Raw genomic sequence first — 22938 nt, 5'->3', positions numbered from 1 at the left:
GGCGAAAGCTTGGAGATGTCTAACTTAAAACCAACTGTAAAGGACCCAAGTTGCTCTGTCATATTTTGGGGCTCTGTGTCCATCCACGGTGCACAGTGGGGCAGAATGGAAATTTTTTGGAAATAAATCTGGCATTTCTAAACGGCTGATCCGATCGGGATAAAATTTGGCGTGAGCGTAGCCAAGGAGTATTCGAGTTTAAGTTTTGAAGATGAACCCTGCAGATGCCCCAGGGACGGCGCTGTGGCGGCTCAAAGTAGGGTACCTACGACATGTAAAATTTTTAAACTCGTGCCATTTTTTTGTTTTTCACCCAAATACAAAGATTTTTATATTTAGTGAAAGCGCTCGACGAGATCTTGTTAGTTAGACAACAAAATTGTAAAAGATCAATATCATTTACAGATCCAAAAATATACGTTTTTTAATTTAAAAATTCAAAAAATTTTAGATTTTTAGCGTTTTTTTTTGCCAAAAATGTGTCTTAACTCTTTTATTATTAAAATAAAATTTTCTTTAAGAACATATAACAATTTTATAGTTTTCTAAAAGGTATCTTTACGCAGAACGCTTTGGCGTAAATAACTTGTCCTATTTTTTGAAAATGTTGCCACTGCGTCCTTCCGAATATGACCTATTTTTTATCAAAACTTCAACTTTGGGCGACATGTTCTAAAATCCCAAAGCTGGGATCAGAAAACTAAAAGCAGTTTTGGAAACCTCAATATGTTTTCTATTTACTCTAAAAGTATTTTCCCAGCCCTGAAAGAAATGTGGACCCTATGGCAAAAAAGTAAAAAATCCCATTTTTGGGATTTTCATTCCTATTTTTGGGAATTGCGGGATGCCCTTTGACCTTTTCAATTTTTTTTCTTCAATTTTTTCAATTCAATTACATTCAAAAATTCATTTAAACCTGTGTCCTTTAATTTCATCTTTTTCATATTTTAGTATTAAGTATGACATAATAAAATTGTTTTAAGTATGTTGAATAAAATATTTGGACAATTTTTAAAAATTATTTAGTTAATTATTTTATTAAAGACTATAAAATTGTATATACAATAAAAAATTATAATTTTATTATGAGCCACGCACAACAACACCTAAATCACCCCACACAAACCACCTTTCATTTTTTAGTTAGATATGGAAATTCTCGACCCTTTACAAAAAATTTCAAGCCAATATCTCAATTACATTCAAAAATATGTTCATTTAAACCTGTGTCCTTTAATTTCATCTTTTTCATATTTTAGTATTAAGTATGACAGAACATACATTTGGTGTTGAATAAAATATTTGGACAATTTTTAAAAATTATTTAGTTAATTATTTTATTAAAGACTATAAAATTGTATATACAATAAAAAAATTATAATTTTATTATGAGCCACGCACAACAACACCTAAATCACCCCACACAAACCACCTTTCCCGCCCACCGAAACATAAAACACAATTTAATACAATATCATCAGTTAGTATAATAGCTATTTTTATTTGAACTGTTTATCTTAAACATAATACAATTAATTCTTACAACCTACTTATATAGTTAATTCGTAACACTACTTATTTTCGATTCCTCGCTTCCTGGGCTTCTTCTGTTAACTCTCCAAGTGGAAGAATATTCGATTCAATTATTATTTGACCATGACACAATACTTTGTGTACTGTTGGTGTTAGTTCCCTCCATGGATACAGAGATACAAGTAATTTATAAATTTCAGATGTGTATTCCCCAAATCGATTTCCATTAATTTTATGTTTACTATTCAGTGCCATTAAAATAGTGTTACCTCTTCGAAGCAACTCCTTGTCGATTCCAGTTATTTTTGAAGTAATTTCAAAATCACGAAAAAACCTTCTCGCCGTATTACCGTCATTTGTACTACCGCAACTTGAAAGTGGTTTGTCGATGTTTAATCCCATCTGAACTTTAAATTCTTCTTGGATTCTGCTTTTTTCCGCGCTCTCAGTTCTTTCAATTCTTCATTATTTTTTGTTGATTTAGTAACACTGGCACACTTCTATATTTGAGGTCGTATGGTATGTGTAAAAAGTAATCCAAAAATCGTATTCTGGCATGAAGTGGTGAAATTCCGAAAGACAGGTCTTCTTCATTAATACTTCTGCTTTTGTTTATATTTGAGAATTGCGACTTTTTCTCATTACATATTGAGCATCTCCAGAAGAAAGAAGTTTCTGTTATGGCATTGCTGACCTTTCCATCAATCATTGTTAAGCTTAGCTGATATGATACGTTAATAGAGAATTCCTTTATTTTTATGCAAATGGGCTCCAGTGCATTTATTTCATCTTTTAAATATTCCACTAAATCTTTTGTTGTTTTCTTTGACTCCTTTATATGTTCAAATCCAATGGGTCTACAAAAATTTTTTGAACCCGGATTTGTATTGATCCATATATCTTCAAATGAATTTCCGATGCTTGACGATGATGGATTAAGGGAATATGAACGAATTCGTAATGGCACTAATGATGACATAAATACACTTTTGTGGTCTGCTAATGTCCGACTTCCACAAGCTTGTTTGTATTCTGGAAGTGCTGATAAACCGTCACATCCCCACTTACATATTAAGACAACATCACAGTTATGAATTTTCCTTAGTTGGTCTTCTGAAAAGTCTGACACAATTCTTGATGCTGCGTTTTCGAGCAAAGATGATATATCAATACAAGCTTCCACATCATTAACAGCAATATGTGATGGTAGGATAGTTTGTTTTTTTTCCTGGGTCGCCTTGTATGATGGTAATATATTGTGTCCTTTTTCATGCAGAGCTTTCCTTAATATTTGGTACTTATTTCGACTGAGACCCAGTTCCAACATAAGCGCTATTGCTTCCTCTTCAGTAAAATTTGATTGTGATGTTGGAGTTGGTATACTTTCCACAATTCGCTTAAGTCGTTTTGGTGATGCATTAGGAAGAATAGTTGCAATATGTACGACATCCATAGGTTGGTTTTCCTTTTTCAGCATTTCGTTAAATGTATCAACAATTTCCTCATTTGAGATTGAAAAAAGTTTTTGTGTGACCCTCTTTTTTTTTACCTTGAACATAAGTCTTCGTATGACTTGCAAGGCGCTCCTGTTGATGTGTTGTAAGTTGAGATTTTCGTAGTAGTTTCCATCCAACTACAAAATTTTAATCGAAATTTATTTTGATTTCCATCCACAGACTTACTTTTTACATCAAAAAGTTTTAAAAAGTTTTCAATTTTTGATATGCCTGTTTTGTCTACTTTTCTACTATATGTAGTTTTTATATAATTTGAAATGTCTTCAATTCTTTCTGGCCCTTTTGAAGATACACTCCATAAAACGGAACACAACTCTTCGTACTTTAATGTAATCTTCATTGCAGATTTATTAAATATGGTACTTAAAATCTGAGAAGTTTACATATATACCAATTCTTGTCATTTCCGATCCAGGTAGTCCAAAGTAAAAAATAACGTATTGTCTACCTATTAACATTTAGGACTATATTACTATAACCTGTAATTCAGTCATTGATATTTCTTATTAGTGAATGAATCGAAATTATCATTACCTGTATATTTTTACCTACATGATCATAAACGAAACAGAACGAAATGATCTGTCGAAAAAATTTAGGTAAAAAATAGTTCTAAATTTTTGAAAATTTAAGCATAATAGGACCTTTCAATTATAAGGATAAGCAAACAAATAGAAAATAGGTAAATATAAGATTTAAATATGTTCTGTCATACTTAATACTAAAATATGAAAAAGATGAAATTAAAGGACATTACATATTTTTGAATGTAATTGAGATATTGGCTTGAAATTTTTTGTAAAGGGTCGAGAATTTCCATATCTAACTAAAAAATGATATTAAGGGATAAATATGGACTAAATTGTTGTAGCTATCTGCGACCCTATTAAAATTTTGATATAAATCATAGTTTTAGAAATTAAACAAATATGTAATATATGACAAAATCTTTATTTATGAACAAAACTCAATGAAATTTTCAACGCTTGTTAAATTTGTCATTTCAAATAAGTATATGCAAAAAAAAATTGAAAAGGTCAAAGGGCATCCCGCAATTCCCAAAAATAGGAATGAAAATCCCAAAAATAGGATTTTTTACTTTTTTGCCCATAGGGTCCACATTTCTTTCAGGGCTGGGAAAATACTTTTGGAGTAAATAGAAAACACATTGAGGTTTCCAAAACTGCTTTTAGTTTTCTGATCTCAGCTTTGGGATTTTAGAACATGTCGCCCAAAGTTGAAGTTTTGATAAAAAATAGGTCATATTCGGAAGGACGCAGTGGCAACATTTTCAAAAAATAGGACAAGTTTTTTACGCCAAAGCGTTCTGCGTAAAGATACCTTTTAGAAAACTATAAAATTGTTATATGTTCTTAAAGAAAATTTTATTTTAATAATAAAAGAGTTAAGACACATTTTTGGCAAAAAAAAACGCCAAAAATCTAAAATTTTTTGAATTTTTAAATTAAAAAACGTATATTTTTGGATCTGTAAATGATATTGATCTGAAATTTTTTGTATATTATTGGAAATTTTGTTGTCTAACTAACAAGAGTTCATTTGGTCCAAAATTACGCCCGGTATTCAAAAAAAGGCGGACCAAGGTATGGTAAATTTTGTATCACTAAATTTTTAAATGCCTATAACTCGGATATTATAAGAGATAAGTAGTATGTCCAAGCATGTTTTTTCAAGATCTCGTCGAGCGCTTTCACAAAATATATTTGGGTGAAAAACAAAAAAATGGCACGAGTTTAAAAATTTTACATGTCGTAGGCACCCTACTTTGAGCCGCCACAGCGCCGTCCCTGGGGCATCTGCAGGGTTCATCTTCAAAACTTAAACTCGAATACTCCTTGGCTACGCTCACGCCAAATTTTATCGCGATCGGATCAGCCGTTTAGAAATGCCAGATTTATTTCTAAAAAATTTCCATTCTGCCCCACTGTGCGGTGTTGGACTGCTAAAATTCATTATAATAACTATAGACTAGAAGGTCCACTTGTCAATTTTAGAGCAGAATTTGCATGCTAGTACCACCAAAATTGGGCTACAACCCATTTTTTCAATAGAAAAACGTTCCAAAATACACGACCTGGTACGTGAAAATGTTTATCATTTACAACACTAAGTATCTTCTTTCATCAAATTTCAATGGAGTTAATGTCTCGACTTAAACTCCATTGAAAATTTGTGGTTTGTGGTACGTAAAAATGTTGATCATTTACAACACTAAGTATCTTCTTTCATCAAATTTCAATGGAGTTAATGTCTGAACTTAAACTCCATTGAAAATTTGTGGTTATATTTACAAGAACAACTTAAATCACTCATTATCCTCCAAAACCACCATACGGTTGCTTTGCATGAAGAATGGGACATAATAACGCCAGAACTATTTCATAAATTGGTAGAAACGGTCCCACGTCGCTTGGAAGTTGTTTTTAAAAACAAAGGCTACTATACAAAATATTAATTTAATTTTAATAATTTATTTTTACTTCATAATGCTTACTAAATATGATGTATACAAAAAATTCGAATACTTTTGTGAAACTATTTTTTGCACTTTTTTTGTAAAGCTAAATAAGTTTAAGTAAATTATTTTCTTTGCATTTTTTAAAATGTGATATAAAATTTAAGGACAGTCTGGGCTACATAATAAATTTATATATTTATTTGTTCCACAAATTCTATTATAAAATGATGTCTGTTTTCATAATACATTAAATTCGTATACTTATGAGAGACGCTGTATATTTTTTAATTTTTCCTCTTTGCCCTTTATTCTTATACACCCCTTGTTCTCATTTTTTATATTTTTACAAGTTTTAAATGAGCATGAACATTATTCACACATACAATGAACATTTTTCATAGATGCAGTGAAACAATCTTCGTTATAGAAATTTGAACACTATATTTGTTTTTTTAGACGCACACATACATATTAATAGTTGTTATACCACTTTTTTTAATTTTTGCTGACCACAAATAACTGTAAATTTAAAGTGCAAAGAGAGACAAGAAAAATCAATCACCAATTTTATTTGTATTGTAACTTCAGTGAATTAAAGTGCATGTGTTTCTAGTTAAAACAGATATCCATATTTAAAAAAAAAAAAAAAAAAAACAATTTGTATACATATTAATAAAACATTGTGTATTAATAATTAAATAAAATTCAATAATTAAAAAAATCTGCAATTGTAAAATTATAGTGAATATAATAGTTGCATATTGTTTTCCAAAGGCGTATCATAATAATAAAGGCAAATTGAAAATGTTCCAAACTGATCAAACATCTTCTAGTAAAGTTCTGGATGCCAACCAAAAATTCGGTAATACTACTTAAGTTACAAACTGATAACTTATAATATATGCATGTACATTTTTCCCTACAGCCCCTGAAGACAACGCTGGAATTTGTTTACAAAGTTTAAAAGTCGAAAATTTTAAGGCAACATAGTCTGCTTGTGTAAAATTTCATATAAACCAAATGCATTCTGAATGCAAAAATATTAAGAAAGCTGCTACACAATGGCCACAGTACAGAGGATCGATTGATTCATAATTGGTAAGTATCTACAGTCCAAAAATATACTTACGTACATATATGAGAACTTAAATATATATACATTAGACCAGCGGTTCCCACCGATTTTTACTTTGCGGACCCCTTGAAGAACTTATTTAATTTCGCGGACCCCCATACATATTTTGATATTCTATTGTTCTAAATAATTGTCCATTCGAAAATTGACCTAGTCCATTAATCCCTAGGTCTAATAAATGTAGAGATGTCATATCTATAAAATATTCCCGTACATTGAGAATATATAATATTTCAGATAGGTTTTCAATTGCATGTTTTGAAGATAGAATGACTTCTTTGTTGATATGTTAACATGATGTTTCATTTTATGATCGTGAGATCTTTCATGTTCATTTTTCTTCAAGGTAGCGAAAATATCAATATCAAATATTGTCACATGTGCTTAAGAAGTCACGTTTTAAAAATTTGTTGCGATTGCAAAGGGTGAACTGAGTAAGTGAGCTAAGTTTTCGGGAAAATAATATAAGATAGTTGGACTTCTTCTATGTTGTTGCGGAATGCGTTATCCGCTTAATATATGATTTGAACTCTTTGTTAAAGTACTGTGAATTTGGAACTTAAATTTGAATTTTAAAATACCAACGAATTATTTTACTTAATGGTTTTTGGCTACATATTTACGCGAAACGCTATGGATTTTCTGATGTTAATTTAATAATATGTATTGGTCGACAAAATCAAGTTAAAATCTGTGTATCATGTCGGATTGGAATATTTATAAAGAGATGCATAAAGAGTCACCTCTGTTTTGAAAATATATAATTTTAGTCCTTTCAAACAAGAACACTTTTGCTTACAATTTGATAAACTTAAATCTATAATAAGCTTGTCTTTGAATTGAACTTCATACTCCGGAATTAATTTAATTGTAAGGCAGAGTATTATTTGTCTGAAATAAAAACCATTATTTCAGTACATATACAGGAAATAAAAATTACAAATCACGCAATACTTTACTTTATAAAAGTTATACAATAAATTTGTACGGCCTAGCTTCTTCCTGATAAACAACCGAAAAAATAAAATTCAACAAGTAAGAGTGTTATATTCGGCTGTGCCGAATCTCATATACCCACCATCAAACCGTATGCCGTAATAGGGTGATATTTGGAATATGGCTTAAGTCAATTATGGACCGAGCTCTTTTGAACTAACAAAATATTAATTTTTAAAAAACAAATATTTTATTTCAATTCCTAAACCGTGAGCGTCAATTATGAACCGATACTCATAAAATTTTGTACATAGATTATGTATAGAACTTGTTTATGCAAAATTTCAGCGCTATACTCGTATTTTATATTTTTATTAACCAAAACTCTTTCCTGAAGGGAACCTTTTGTGAATTACAGACCCATTCCGCATGAAATTCGGAGCGAATTTCATAACCGTAACTCAAATTTTTAAGCCTGTAGTGATCGTCTAAGTAATGTTCTGAAGGGGACCTTATATGGACGGTAGGGTAAATTATGGACGGACCCTCCCTAAATTTGGTGGTGAGATTTTGGCACGCATTAAACTTATGTGCGTCAATTTTCGTCACATTCATATTTTTAAGCCAGTAATGAGCATTGTAGTTATTTGCAGAGGGGGACCTTATATGGGGGAAGGGTCATTTATGGGCCGATCCAAAAAAATTGGTACGGTGGTTTTGGCTCGTAAGAAACTTACGTGTGTAGCATTTCATCGCTTTACTCGTATTTTTAAGACAGTAATGAGCGTTTAAGCTATTTCCTGAAATGGACCCAATAGGGCGAGTAGGGCCAATTATGGACCTATCCATATAAAAGTTATTAAAAAGATTTTGGCTCGCGAGGAACTTAATTGTGTAAAATTTTATTGCTATATTCGTATTTTTTAGCCAGTAATGAGCGTTAATGTAATTTTCAGAAGGGGACCTTATATGGGGGATAGGGTCATTTATGGGCCGATCTTAGAGCGATTTTGGTTTGTAAGAAACTTACTTGTACCGAATTTCATCGTTATACTCGCATTTTTGGACCAGTAATGAGAGTTAAAGTAATTTTCTAAAGGGGACCTTATATGGGGGGTAGGGCCAATAATGGACCGATCCTCAAAAAATTTGGTAGAAAGATTTTGGCTCACATGAAACTTATTTATGTCGATTTTTTTCGCTATACTTTTACTTCTAAAGCAGTTATGCCCGTTAAAGCTGTTTTTTACAGGTCCACTTGTATGGGGGCTATCCGAAAAAGTGGACCGATATTGCCCATTTTCAATACCAAACAAACCTTAACAATAGAAAATATTTGTGCAAAATTTCAACTGTCTAGCTCCTCTCGTGCGGTCCCTATCGTGATTTCAACAGACAGACGGACGGACGGACGGACAGACGGACGGACATGGCTAGATCGTCTTAGAATTTAATAAGGACCCGGAATATATATACTTTTATGGGTCTATGACCAATATTTCGATGTGTTACAAACGGAATGACAAAATCAATATACCCCCCATCTTTTTTGATGGTGGGTATAAAAAGTCACCAAAAAATTTAGGATTATTGCACAAAAATTGGAGATATTTGTACATACATATAAAAGAATATTGTTTATTCATGTTTTTTTCGTTCGTCTTCGCGGACCCCCTAGGATTTTATTACGGACCACTTGGGGTCCGCGGACCCCCATTTGGGAACCGTTGCATTAGACCGAGTAACAAAAAATGGTGCTTGAGTTACCCCCCTCAAAATATTCGCTGTTATGTAATCTGATGTTACCCTAAATGTTTTCGGTTAAGTGTTGTCCATTCGTGAGCTGGACAGTTTTCAAGAAAATATCGAATGGGGGACACGATTTTTCATGTTAAATTCAATATTTTACCCAGCCTCAAATAATCTTTGTTATGTTTTATAATGGTTCCCAAAATTCTGGTCTATGGAAACCGTTTAGAAAAAAGTCTCGTTTTAGTTATTATTATTTTTTTTTTTAATTTTACAGTATTTCTTAAACAAAATATACAATATGTGGTATCATTTGAAACTAAGTCTAGTGGTGCGCAAAATTTGAAAAATTGTGCATATTTTTTTTTATTAGTGAAAAACCTAACAATTTTAAATATTTTGGAATATGACAATTATGAACAGACGGTTATTTATGATTAATACATCATTGGTCGCGGCTTTAAACCCCCTTTCAAACGATACCCCATATTGGATATTTTGTTTCAAAACAAAAATTTAAAAAAAAAATAATTCCAAAATATCTTTTTTTATTTGGTCCAGCTCAGGAACGGTCATTGCTAGACTTAAAATATTTTGGGAATCGTCATAAAACAAAGCAAGGTAAATTTTGAGAGGGATAACAAAAAAACGTTTTTGCTTTCCATACAGAGTGATTCGGTCTAATATACATATATTCTTAAATATTGTATATTTAAAATATTTTTATAACTTTATTAATATTGTATACTGATTTACTTATTTATTATTTAATTTAATTACTTATTTATTTATTTACAGATTGATTGGGATTTTAAAATCATACAACGATACTACACAACGATCACAAAATGTGATCCCCAGCAATTCAATTATTTTCCTGGAATATTTTAATAATATTTTCTATTTATTTATTTGTAAGTATGTATGTATGTAATTGTCTATTTTATTATTAAATTTCATTTTTTTATGTACAGAAATACATAAAATAAAATCAAAATATATTATTAAAATTAAAAAATTAAATATGTTTTTATTTAATAGTTTTGAATAGGAAACAATTTCATAAAAACAATGAAATATATATCATAATATTATGATATAGTTTGATAAAATGTGAGAAAATTAGTCATTCATAATCATTTTACTAATACAACTAAGTTGTTCAGTTAGCGCAACAATTACATGATTTTAATGAAATAAGATAATTTTTGCAACGAAATTACTTCATGATGTTTATGAAATATATTCATTAAATTAAAATATAATTTCATTTTGTCAATGAAATATTTTCACTATTGAAATGAAAATGCTCCATGGCGTTTATGAAACATATTCATGAAAGAAATATCAAATTTAATTTTATCAATGAAATAGTTTCACAGTGAAGTCAAAAATGAACATGCATAACATCTATATCATATTTGGTAATGGATATTGTGCATTTAAGTGATTTTCTGGAGGGGACCTAGTATGAGAGCTATGACCAAATATGGACCGATCGTAAAACAATTTTATAGTGTAATTTATGTATATAAGAGCAATATTTGTGCTAAATGTATGGATATCGATATTTTTTAATGAGTTATGTGCGTTTAAGAGATTTTCGGGAGGGAACCTTGTATGGGAGCTATGACCAAAGATGAACCGATCGTGAAAAAATTTCACAGTAATATTTCTGTGCATATGAGCAATACTTGTATATGGATATCTTAATTTAGTAATGAGTTATGCGCGTTTAAGTGATTTTCGGGAGGGGACCTTGTATGGGAGCTATGTCCAATTATGGACCGATCCAGAAATTTTTTCTCTCAATGAATGCTATTGACATAAGATTTTAATTTGTAAAATTTTGTGAAGATATCGACATTCTGACAGAAGTTATTAAAAAAAATTAATTTTCCGGGAATATGTTAGGTTAGGTTAGGTTGATAGGAGGATGTATACTACATCAAATCCGAAGAAATACACCTAGGCCACTATCGGGCCTGTTGTGCGCTCCAATTCAAGAAAAAAAAAAAAAAAAAATTTTCACTGAATGTATTATTTTTCCATGTTCAGAAACTCAGTTTCCTGGACGTAATTCCTCAGAATCTTCCAATCGGTGTTGGTTAAGAATGTTATTTCCGGAATAACATCACTTCCAATATACTTGGATCTTACTTCAACGAATGCCTGACAATGGCAAAGAAAGTGCTCCAGAGTTTCACTGTCCTCTCCACATGCTCTACATTCGTCTGAATTCTCACGTCCAATTTTGTATAGATGTGCTCGTAATCCTGTGTGTCCACTGAGAATACGTACCATCATACTAACCTCGGACTTGCTCATTTTGAGAAGATTTCTCGTCTTGCTCTCATCAGGGTCACCCCATAGAATCTTTGTGGTTCTACCCACCGTTTCATTATTCCAAGAGGCCTTATGGGATTCTCTCCTCCATATTTTTAATTCAGCTTTTGTTGCGTCGAGTGGTTTTGCGTTTGTCAGGTTAACTACATCGAGCTCCCTTCTCTTTAAAGCTATTACATTCGCCCTTTCGTTGCCGACTACACCCGAGTGGCCTGGTACCCATATGATGTGAACCTTACCTCTGGGAGAGTATTCAGTTAAAGCTTTCTTACAATCCAATACGGTCTTAGATTTAATTCTATCACCTGATATCGCACAAATTGCCTTCTGGCTGTCGGTAAATATATTAAGCCCTGTGGGCGCCATATTTATTCTAATCCAATTTACACATTCCGTTATTGCTCGTACTTCTGCCTGGAAGCTTGTGTTATGATTAGGTAAACGGTGGTATATTTCTGTTTCTGGGTCTTCAATATAGAACCCCAGACCCACTTTGTCCCCTAATTTAGAGCCATCCGTGTAGCAACGTATTCCTACTGGTATTTGCTCTAATGTTCCGCTTGACCAAGACATTCTATCTGGGATTAGCGTTTCAAAGTTTCCGACATATTCAGTGTCTGGTATGCGATCAGGCACGTCCGATGAATGTGTATAACCTTCCAATGTGTCCAGTATACATTGATGACGTGTCCTATAACCGTTTTTGGCCAGTTCGCCTAAAGTAAGGAGCCGTTCGGCTGTAAGCGCCGCCTCATATCTTATATATGTTTCAATGGGTGGAATATCTAGCAACGTTTCCAGAGCCTTGGTTGAAGTAGTACACATGGCACCACTTATACCCAAGCAGCATGTACGCTGAACTCCCTGTAGTAGTTTGATATTACACTTTTTGTCCAAAGCAGTCCACCAGATTATTGAAGCATAAGCTAGAATTGGTCTAATTACACTTTTATAAAGCCAATTTGTCATAGTAGGACTAAGACCCCATTTCATGCCTATGGTTCTCCTACATATCGCCCAGCACCGATGTGCCTTGTTGATCCTATCCTCTATGTGGTGTCTCCATTTTAATTTCCGGTCAAGTATTACACCTAAGTACTTAACTTTGTCTGTCACCGGTATCTTCTTGCCCAAGAAGCAAGGTTCAGTATATGTAGAAATTTTTGTCTTTCTTGTGAAAAGACAGATTTCCGTCTTCGCCGGGTTAACATTGAGGCCTCTCGGTTGAGCCCAGCTCAAGGCCGTATTCAGAGCCTCCTCAGCTCTTCTACACAAGTAATTTGGATCCTTTCCCTTTAAAAGTATTACGACATCGTCTGCATAGCAGACAGGTCTAAGTCCTTTCTCGGTTAGGGTCCTTAGGAGGCTATTAATCGTGGTAACCCAGAGTAAAGGTGACAAAATGCCACCCTGTGGTATACCGCGAAATACCTTTTTCCTGATAGTTATATCGTACATCTCGCAGCTTATCCATCTGTTCCTTAGCATGTAGTTGATCCAGTTACGGAGCACCCGGTCAACATAAAACTGGTCTAGGGATTGGATAAGGGTATCAGTGTGCACGTTATTGAAAGCGCCTTCGATGTCAATGCATACTGCCAGTGTATACAGTTTGCTATCGAAAGATTCACCTATGTAGTGGACAACTTCATTTAAAGCGGTTTCCACCGATCGTCCCTTTACATAAGCATGCTGCTTATATTTAAGGTCATTGTATGGTATGCTGCTTTTAACCATGCTATCGACTATCCGTTCCAAGGTTTTAAGTAGGAAGGACGTAAGACTTATCGGTCGATAGGACTTAGGTGTCGAATAGCTAGGTTTCCCTGGTTTGGGTATAAATATTACCCTTGCATCCTGCCATTTAACTGGGGTATATGCCAATTTTAAGCATGCAGTGAATATCTGTGACAGATGTACGGAAACCAGTCCCGCCTCCATCTGCAAAAGTGCCGGGAAAATTCCATCCGGCCCTGCAGCTTTATAGGGAGCAAAGCTCTTGATTGCCCCTTTAACCATGTCAGTTGTAATAACTATTTCCGTGTTACCCTCCCCTTCCTCCAATATCGGTTCATCTATGTTATTCGATATACCGGGTGGGAAATGAGAATCCATTAGGAGTTTCATTGTCTCCTCCATATCCTCAAGCCTCCTGCCCGTGTTATCGATCATAGATTCCGGTTGGACATGAGTTTTGGATAGGAATTTTTTTATCTTCGATACATCATTTACGCTATCTACCTGTTCACAGAAAAGTTTCCAGGAGTCTCGTTTGGCTTTTCGAACGATTTTCTTATATTCACCAAGTTTATTACGATACTCATCCCAGTATACTGCGGTCTTTTTACGCCGTGCCCGGTTAAATAGTTTGCGAAGAGTCTTCCCAAGGTTCCGGATCTCCCCAGTTACCCAGGGTTTTTCCTGGGCAGATCTCCGCTCTCGCAGAGGGCAGCTGTCCTCGAACGATTCAACCAGGGCACTTGTGAACGTTTCCACTTTGGCATCTATATCCTCTTTATTTCGACATTGAAAAGTGTCCTGACCTAAACGGTTCTTTAGTAAGGTCCCGAACATTGTCCAATTAGTTTTAGACTTATTCCGAAACTTTATCGGCTTTGGTGGTGGCCTTAGTATTTTGAATCTTATGTACCGATGATCAGAAAAGGAGTGCTCGTCCGAAACTCTCCAATCCTGAATTTCGTTTATAAGCTCTTCTGAGCATATAGTTATATCTAATACTTCTTCTCTGATTCTATTGACGAAGGTAGCTTTATTACCTAAGTTCAATGTTATCAAGTCTTTAGTGTTAAAGAAATCCATGAGGGCTTGTCCCCTGCGATTGGTGTTTGTACTACCCCAAGCTACATGGTGCGAGTTGGCATCACAACCTATTACAATTTTCTTATTTTTCCTTTGTGCCTCTTCAACCAGTTTCATCAGATCCGACGTTGGTGGTAGTGTCGGAGAATCGAAAGGCAGGTAAATAGATGCAAGGAATATGTTGCCACGACCTTGCTTCAGCACCGTTGCATCCGATGTTGATAATCCTGTTGAGAGGAGAAAACATAAGTTCTTGTGACATAAGATACATGTTCTCGGGCGAGATCCTGTATCAGCGTAGAAAAGTTGGAAATTTACGTGATTTAATCCAGAAACCTTGTTGCGAATCGTCCAAGGTTCCTGGATTAAAGCTATATGTATTTTACCTGTGTTGATTTTAGCCATCAGAGCGTTGGTAGCTGTCTCGCTCCGATGGAGGTTTATTTGGATAACCTCAATCATGGTCATCCATTAAACTGTCTTCCAGCGAGTTGGTGGTCACCTCCTCGCTCTTTAGATTTGACTCCTCCGGATAGCCTGAAGTGGCTATTAATGCAGTGAGTACTGTTGATGGCACTGCGGTGTCCTTATCAGGCATAGGAATAGCAGTATTTTTAATAGACACATTCCCAATTCTGGAGAGCATTGCTGTTCTGTCTTCTGGCGGGTGAGTGATTTCCTCCTCGCTTTTAGGATTTGACTCCTCAACATTGCTAGTACTTGCTAATGATGCTTTGGGTACTGTCTTAGGTGTTTTAGTGTCCTTGTCGGGGCCGGTTTTGACAGCCCTTTCAATCGGCGCCTTCCCAATTTTGGAAAGGGCAACTACACTTTCTTCTGGCGAGTTAATGGTAAATTCCTCGATTTTAGGATTTGACTCCTCAACGTTATCAGTAGTGGATACTGATGCTGTGGTCCTAGGTTTTTTAGTGTCCTTTCCGAGGCTTGTTGTAACAGCCCTTCCAATCGGCACCTTCCCAATTTTGAATATGACAGATTTAGAGGCGAAGTAAGCCCTACCTTTATTCTTGGCAAGACTAGCCATGGATTTCTGGTCGATACCTATTACAAATAAAGTTCCCTCAGGTTCTTCTTTCCTGTAAAAGACATCCCATTTTTCCACGGCCAGCTCAGCATTTTGACCTCCAAGAATTTCCAGTATACGTTCATTAGCCAGTTTACTGCCCCATCCTTTTATGTAGACAGTGGACTTTAGGAGCACCGGAAGCTCGCTCTTCTTTGCCAGTCCCAGCCTAGCGCCGTCCCAGGGAGGAGGGATACTTTCCACCAAGTTCTTTAGGGTGCTAACACATTGGTGAGATGCCAACCTCATCAACATCACGCCCATGCTGAACTCGCAGCTCTCGCTCTCTATTGGTTGTTTGCCCTTTGAAGCGATTGCATGGTCCACTATCTTATTGTTGACCAGGTCTTCTATTTTACTCTGTTGGTCTATTGGAATTTTGCCTGTCGGATTACCGGCATCGTAAACTGCACAGCAGAGATCGTCCCGGTGCCTACTTCTGGCAACTTTGGCGTAAGATGGCGGCTCTTTTCCTTTTCCTCCGTCTAGCTTCTCCTTCCTCGTTTTTCGGGGCTTCTTTTGAGATTCCCTTATCTTCGAGGTTGATTTCGCCGACCTGTTCGTTTTCGGAATATCTGGCTTGGCGTTGTCACCCTTACTCGCAGGATTCTCACTTGAGATTCCTTTGAGTGAAGTATGGCTTGGCTTCGACTGTGTTTTAGAAGACGGGGAGCTCTTTTTCTTCTTAGGTTTATTCTCAGTTGTCAACTCCTCGGGAGACCTGATCCTTTTTGCCTCAGATCTTGTGAGAGAGTCCGATTTTTCCTTTGGAGTGTCGTGGGATTGACTAACTATGATTTCCTGAAGCATCTTTTTCAACTTCCTCCTCTGTGCTCCAGAAAGTCTTTTCTTAGTAATAGGTAGTTTAGCTATGCTATCACTCACCTCTTTCACCATTTGCTCTACTTCATCCTTTTTGGGATTTGCTATAATGGTATTATTATTATTATCATCTGAGGATTCAGAGTCGGAACCCTCACCTATGTTTAAAGGCTGAGGTAGCTTAGAGCTCTCTCCGAGTACATCCTTCTCTTTCACCCCTATATTTTTGCCAGCGGCATGCTGTACACTTGACGCATTGTCCGCCACGGAGGCCAAGGTACCCACCTCCGTAGTAGTATTCTGCTCACGATTGCAGGATGACGACGACACGTGACTCGCGAGTAGATCAACACTTGCCGCCGGTACTGGGTTATTTAGGCCCTGCACCGTAACTTTTATCTTTTTATTTTCATTTTCCATATTTGTTTTTTTTTTTTTTTTTTTTTTCCAGTTTTTTGGTCCGCGGGGAATATAATATTCCCAGGTGGTGGACAATCTGCCCTCCCTCAGCTTAAGTGAAATTAAAGCTGGGAGAGGACAGATGGTCCATCACCACCCCCTATCCGCCACCCGGGGACGCGCTCGGTAGGAAAAATCTGGAAAACTCCCCCGAGTCTGGAAAACTCCGGGAATATGTACTTTTGTATGGGAGGTATATGAAATTATGGACCGATACTGGCAATTTTCAGCAGGAATTAAGATCTTGTGTAGAAACGAATGTATGATGACTTTCATGAAATTATCTTGCATAGTTTTCGAGCAAATTACATCAGAATGTGTAAAAAATGCTTATTTTTTTCGGAGTTGTGTGTAAAATTTTGATTCATAACTTTTCCCGATGTCAACCGATTTTGTTCATTTTCAATACCAAACTGTACCAGATAATAAATATTTTGGCTGAATTTCGTTAATTTCCATTGTTTAGTTTTAACGTGAGCGTGTTTTACACAGACAGACGGACATAGCTAAATCGACTCAGAGTTTCATAAGGACCCAGAATATATATACTTTGTTGGGTCTCAGATGAATATTTTATGGTGTTACACACGGAATGACAAACTTATATATACTTTCTATCACCACTGATGGTGGTGGAGGGTATAAAAATTACAAATTATACAAATTATACCAATTTGGTATTAATTTTTTAATCAATTTTTATTACAAAACTTAAAAAAACATGTTTAACAATTTACAGGTACATGTAGAAGACTACATTTAGACTTATTTAATAAAAAATAAAAATTATTTCATTTTGAAATAAAAAAAAAAATAGGTTTAACTGATATATAATGCTTTTGAAGACTTAGCGTTAAAATTTATTTAAAAAATCACTATTGCGGATTTATTATTGGGTCAATTGAAATTATCGTGAATAAATAATTGTTTTTTATTATTGTTGGATTTAGGCAGCTTCTTTTTTCATTTACACAAGCCGCAGCGACGGAAAATGCTTGCTCTGATGAGGCAGATGTTGCTGGTATCCCAAAGCAAACATTAGCAATTTTCGCGACATTTGGAAAAATCTACAAAAAAATAAATTCAAACAAAATTACCCCGTTTCTGTAACTTTGAGTGAGAAGTTCTCACATCGAGAAGTGTGAAACAAAAAATTCTATCGTTTCTCGATTTGTGAGTAAAAAGTGTTTCTGTAACTTAAAGTGAGAAGAGGCTGCACGAATTACGTTTTTATTGGAAATTTCCAATAAAACAGCTGTCAAAAACATAAAAATTAAAAGAAGAAAACAAAAATTGCCGAACAAATTTATAAACGAAGAATAAATAAACAAAAAATATAGAAATTAAATGAAAATTGTTCGAAAAATTATCCCACTAAATTTGCCCTTGGCAAATTTTAGCATTTGCTTCTGTATATCCGAAATTCCTCCTATTTTCTAAAAATTAGTGAACAATATTTATTTTAATCTTAAATAATTATAAATATAACATTACTTTTTCATTGTTTCATATAATTCATGTTTAAATTAAATTTTATTTACTTAAAAATTTCCTTTCCGCACCGTTTTAAAATGTGAGTTTTTTTGACAGTTCATGTGAGAAACTTCTCACAAAATTTTCTTACAGAAACACTTTTACTCACAAATTTCCAATAACTTAAGTCAAAAAACATAAATGACAGATAGTTCTCACAAAATTTTCTTACAGAAACACTTGCATGTGAGAAATGATGCAATTCACATTGTTTTTTCTTCAATTTCACTGTTTCATGCGAAATACTTCTCGATGCGAGAGTTACAGAAACGAGGCACAGAAATGATAACATTTCCTGCCTACTAGGGTATTCAATTATTCGGGTTTTTGGATTATTCGGTTTATTCGACAAATAATTATTTAAGGTTTTATGTTAACCGGTTAATAATCGGATAATTCAAAATTATTTGGTTAATCGAATAAAAGTAAAATGGATGTTTTTTTATTAATTTTATTGCTTTTTTACAATATTTTTCTTATAATTAAGAAAATGATAATTTTCAACTATTTTGATGTCCATTCTATGTAAATTTTTTAATTATTTTTTTCAAATATTAGAAATTATTTATTTTCCTGTAAATTCCTCTATATAAAAAAATTAAGTTAATTAATTTTATGTTTTTGAGATTTTTTCAACAAGGCACTATGGTTCAGACGATCACTTTTTTTGGCCAAAAATTTTCTAAGAGAGGTTTTATATGCGGGATAGGAGCAAATGTGGACCGATTCCGATAAAATAAGCTGGATAGATTTGTATTTATATAATATTTGTCTTTGCTAAATTTCATTGCAATAACGGTGTTAATAAATTAATTGCGGATATTACCTTTCTGAAGGGGGCTTTGTATGGGGTCAAATGAAGTCCGATTATTTCAAAATTCGGCAAGGTAATCAAGGCTTGTATAAAACTTAGTTGTGCGAACTTTCATCGAGATACATCTATTTTATACATAATTATGAGCTCAAAAGCCATTTTTGGGTGATTCAGTTGTATAGGGGCTAGGTGAATTAATGGACCAATTTTATGCTTCGTCATTGGGCCAAAACAAACGTAAATTCCAAATTTCATAAAATTATCTTGAAAATTGTGACCTGTACTTTGATAACAACGTTTACATGGACACACGGACGGACGTCGTTAAATTGACTCAGAAAGTGATTCTGAGTCGATCGGTATACTTTAAGGTGGGTATAAAACTAATATTTTAATGCGTTACAAACATCAGCACAAACGCATAATACCCTTCCCATTATAGTGGTGTAGGGTATAAAAAATTTGGTAATTTACATAGTTGAAAATTTAACTCAAAAATGAGTTGTCTGGTCTTACTTTACTGAAATAGCAGATAAATTCCTCGTTTTTAAATTAAAGCCGTTTAAAGCATCGATTAGTATTAAGTATTTATTGAGTACACTCTTATAAATTTTTGTTTAAATTTACACTATTTATTGTAGGTAACCAGACTCCTAGTATAATTATTGTAAAAATACATTTTCAAAAATATTCAAAATTTTTAAACACATTGTATGTAAAAATACTAGATACAAGTCTTGTATTTTTACTTATTAATGTATTTAAAAATGTTTAGCAACATTCCAATTTCATGTAAATTTAATTTTCTTGTGTCTAAATATATATATATATAAAAATCAATGTATGTTTGTTTATTTGTTTGTTTGTTTGTACCTTATAGGAGGCTAAACCACTGAAGCGATCTTCTTGAAAATTTCAGTGTATGTTCCCCTATATCTGGAAGGAACTATAGGCTACTTTTTATTTTGAAATTGCAAGTGGGTGGGCTGCCACGCCCACTCCTTTAAAATTCGAATATTTCGGAACATGGTACAACTAGAGTCCTCTAATTTTTTATGGACAATTTTGACATCCATATGCTTATTTGGTTGAAAAATTGGAGGACTAGCAATATGGGGCGTAGCACCCCCATCTATATATATAAAAATGAATGTGTGTATGCATGTACGTTTTTATGTATGTATGTATGTATGTATGTATGTATGTATGTATGTATGTATGTATGTATGTATGTATGTATGTATGTATGTATGTATGTATGTATGTATGTATGTATGTATGTATGTATGTATTGTATGTATGTATGTATGTATGTATGTATGTATGTATGTATGTATGTATGTATGTATGTATGTATGTATGTATGTATGTATGTATGTATGTATGTATGTATGTATGTATGTATGTATGTATGTATGTATGTTTGTTTGGACTTTATAGACAGCTAAACGGCTGAACCGATTTTTCTGAAATTTTCACAGTCTCTTCCTGTATGTCTCAAAGGACATAGGCTACTTTTTACTTCAATATTTTAAGTGGGTGACGTGCCTCGCCCATTTACAAAATAAGTATTAAGAGTCGCTTATCTCAGAAATTGGAAGAGCTAGAGTCCTCAAATTTTGTATGGACAACATGAAATTAGCAGCCTAGGTACAGTGGGCATAGAAAATCTTAAATTAGTATATATGAGAAAATATAACAGCTAGAGTCCTCATTTTTTCCGGAGGAACTTTAGTATCAAATTGAATGCTTAGGACAAAAATGGGCGAACTAGCAACTTTTAGGCAGTCTTGGTACCTCCCATATGAATTAAGTACAAAAATTCGTATATCTGGGAAACTGTAAGAGCTAGGATTTTAAAAAATCGTAAAGGAAGTTTTTTATACCACCATCAGTGGTGATAGAGGGTATATATAAGTTTGTCATTCCGTGCGTAACACCAAGTAATATTCATCTGAGACCCAACAAAGTGTATATATTCCGGGTCCTTATCAAATTCTGAGTCGATTTAGATATGTCCGTCCGTCCATCTGTCTGTCTGCGTAAAACACGCTCACGTAAAAGCGATGCTAAATAAATTAATGAAATTCAGCCAAAAGATTTACTGCGTCTTAGGAAGTTTGGTACTGAAAATAAGCAAAGTCGGTTTACATCGGAAAGAGTTATGAATCAAAATTTAAAAAACTCCAAAAAATTAAGATTTTTTAACACATTCTAATACAATTTTCACAAAAACTATGCGATATAATTTCATAAAAATCAGCACACAATTGTTTCCATATGAAAGCTTGATTCCTGTTAAAAATCGGATCGGAAATTTGGATAGTGACAAACAAACATTAATAAAATTTTTCTAAACAAAAAATGTATTTCAATATATTTTGTATATTTTTTACTTTATATCGACAGGGGTAGCAAAGCACGCCGGGTTTTAGCTAGTATTGATATAAAAAGTAAATTTCAAATTAACGTGCTTAAAATTGAATTTAATTTGTTTTATATTGAAAAAGACGTTTACATTTTATTCAAAAGAAGTAACAACAAAATACATGTTAATTGTTAAATGCTATTTTATTAAAATAATGGCAAATTTATATTATTACTAAATAAATTTATTTCTAAATAGTAGTGTCCGACCGAACGTTCGGTTACGGGTTCGGAGTTCGGTAAAAGGTGAGGTTCGGTCAATGTTCGGTGTTCGGCGAAATTTTGACCGAACACCGAACGCCGAACTTTTTATAAAATGTTTATTTATCATATTTTTATATCATCAAAAAGTTTTAAAAATGCTGAAAATTTGTTTACAGAAGTTATCATACATCCTGGCTGTACAATAAATTTCGGATATACATAGGTACAAAACGCCTTTTTAACCGTTCGTTTTTTCGCTTGATTTGAAAAACTGTTAACCAGAAACTGATTAAAAAGCTAAGAAAAGTGAAACATTTAATTTGAATTATCTTGTTTCGATTATAAATCTTTGATCTCATTTGTAACATCGAAATTTTCTAGGTCCTTATTCTCAAACGATCTAGACATGACTGTCAGTCAGTCAGTTAGTCAGTCTCTTGAAAGAATGATAGGACCTAAACTATTGTTGCAGTTTGATTGGTATTCAAAATGGACAAAATCGGTTTACATTTGGACATGGCCTCCATATAAGGTTCGCTTTAGAAAATTACTAACGTTCATAACAGGCTTAAAAATACTACTATTTTTATGAAATTATACTTAAATTTTTTTATGAACCAAAATTTCATATAAATCTGCAAATTGAAATTTGCGAATTGTGTTAAGTATTGTATATATATTTTTTTAGAAACTGTAATTTTACTGATTCGATAAAATTCATTTTGATTTCGATAGAAATTTAAAACGAAATTTTGATCACATTGGACCATAATATGATCATGTATAACAATATTATGATAAATACAAAAATATCATGATGAAATATTTTGACGGTATTTAATCATAATATGATATTTTAAAATTGTTTCAAAACGATAATATGTTTGGACTACATAATTTTAACCATAATATGTTGCTCTTAGAACATGGTTACCACAACCATGTTTTTTCTCTGCGTGCTCTTACATATAATTATATCATTGTCAATAAATCGTTTAACAACCAAAAATAAAAAAGTATTATTTTTCATTTAAAAAATGTTCGTGTTCACCGAACTTTGAAAACCGAACAAGTTCGGGT

At 33.6% G+C, this 22938-nt stretch overlaps 1 protein-coding gene and 1 long non-coding RNA gene across 2 annotated transcripts in view; both read left to right on the top strand.

Annotated features, from left to right (window-relative positions):
* LOC119609989 (MOB kinase activator-like 3) overlaps window positions 1–22938 on the top strand; it is a 362256-nt gene that overhangs the window by 119714 nt on the left and 219604 nt on the right. The gene's annotated exons all lie outside the window — the stretch shown is intronic.
* Window positions 6023–10257, top strand: LOC119609998. Its single transcript, XR_005231970.1, has 3 exons — window positions 6023–6391; window positions 6455–6627; window positions 10148–10257. It is a non-coding gene; the product is annotated as an uncharacterized LOC119609998 (long non-coding RNA).

The sequence above is a fragment of the Lucilia sericata genome, unplaced genomic scaffold, assembly GCF_015586225.1.
Source record: "Lucilia sericata isolate MDLA Ls3-8-SP2 unplaced genomic scaffold, ASM1558622v1 Contig000026F_arrow, whole genome shotgun sequence".
NCBI lineage: Eukaryota > Metazoa > Arthropoda > Insecta > Diptera > Calliphoridae > Lucilia > Lucilia sericata.
The sequence above is the reverse complement of the archived record's forward strand: the minus strand, read 5'-3'. Positions and strand labels throughout refer to the sequence as shown.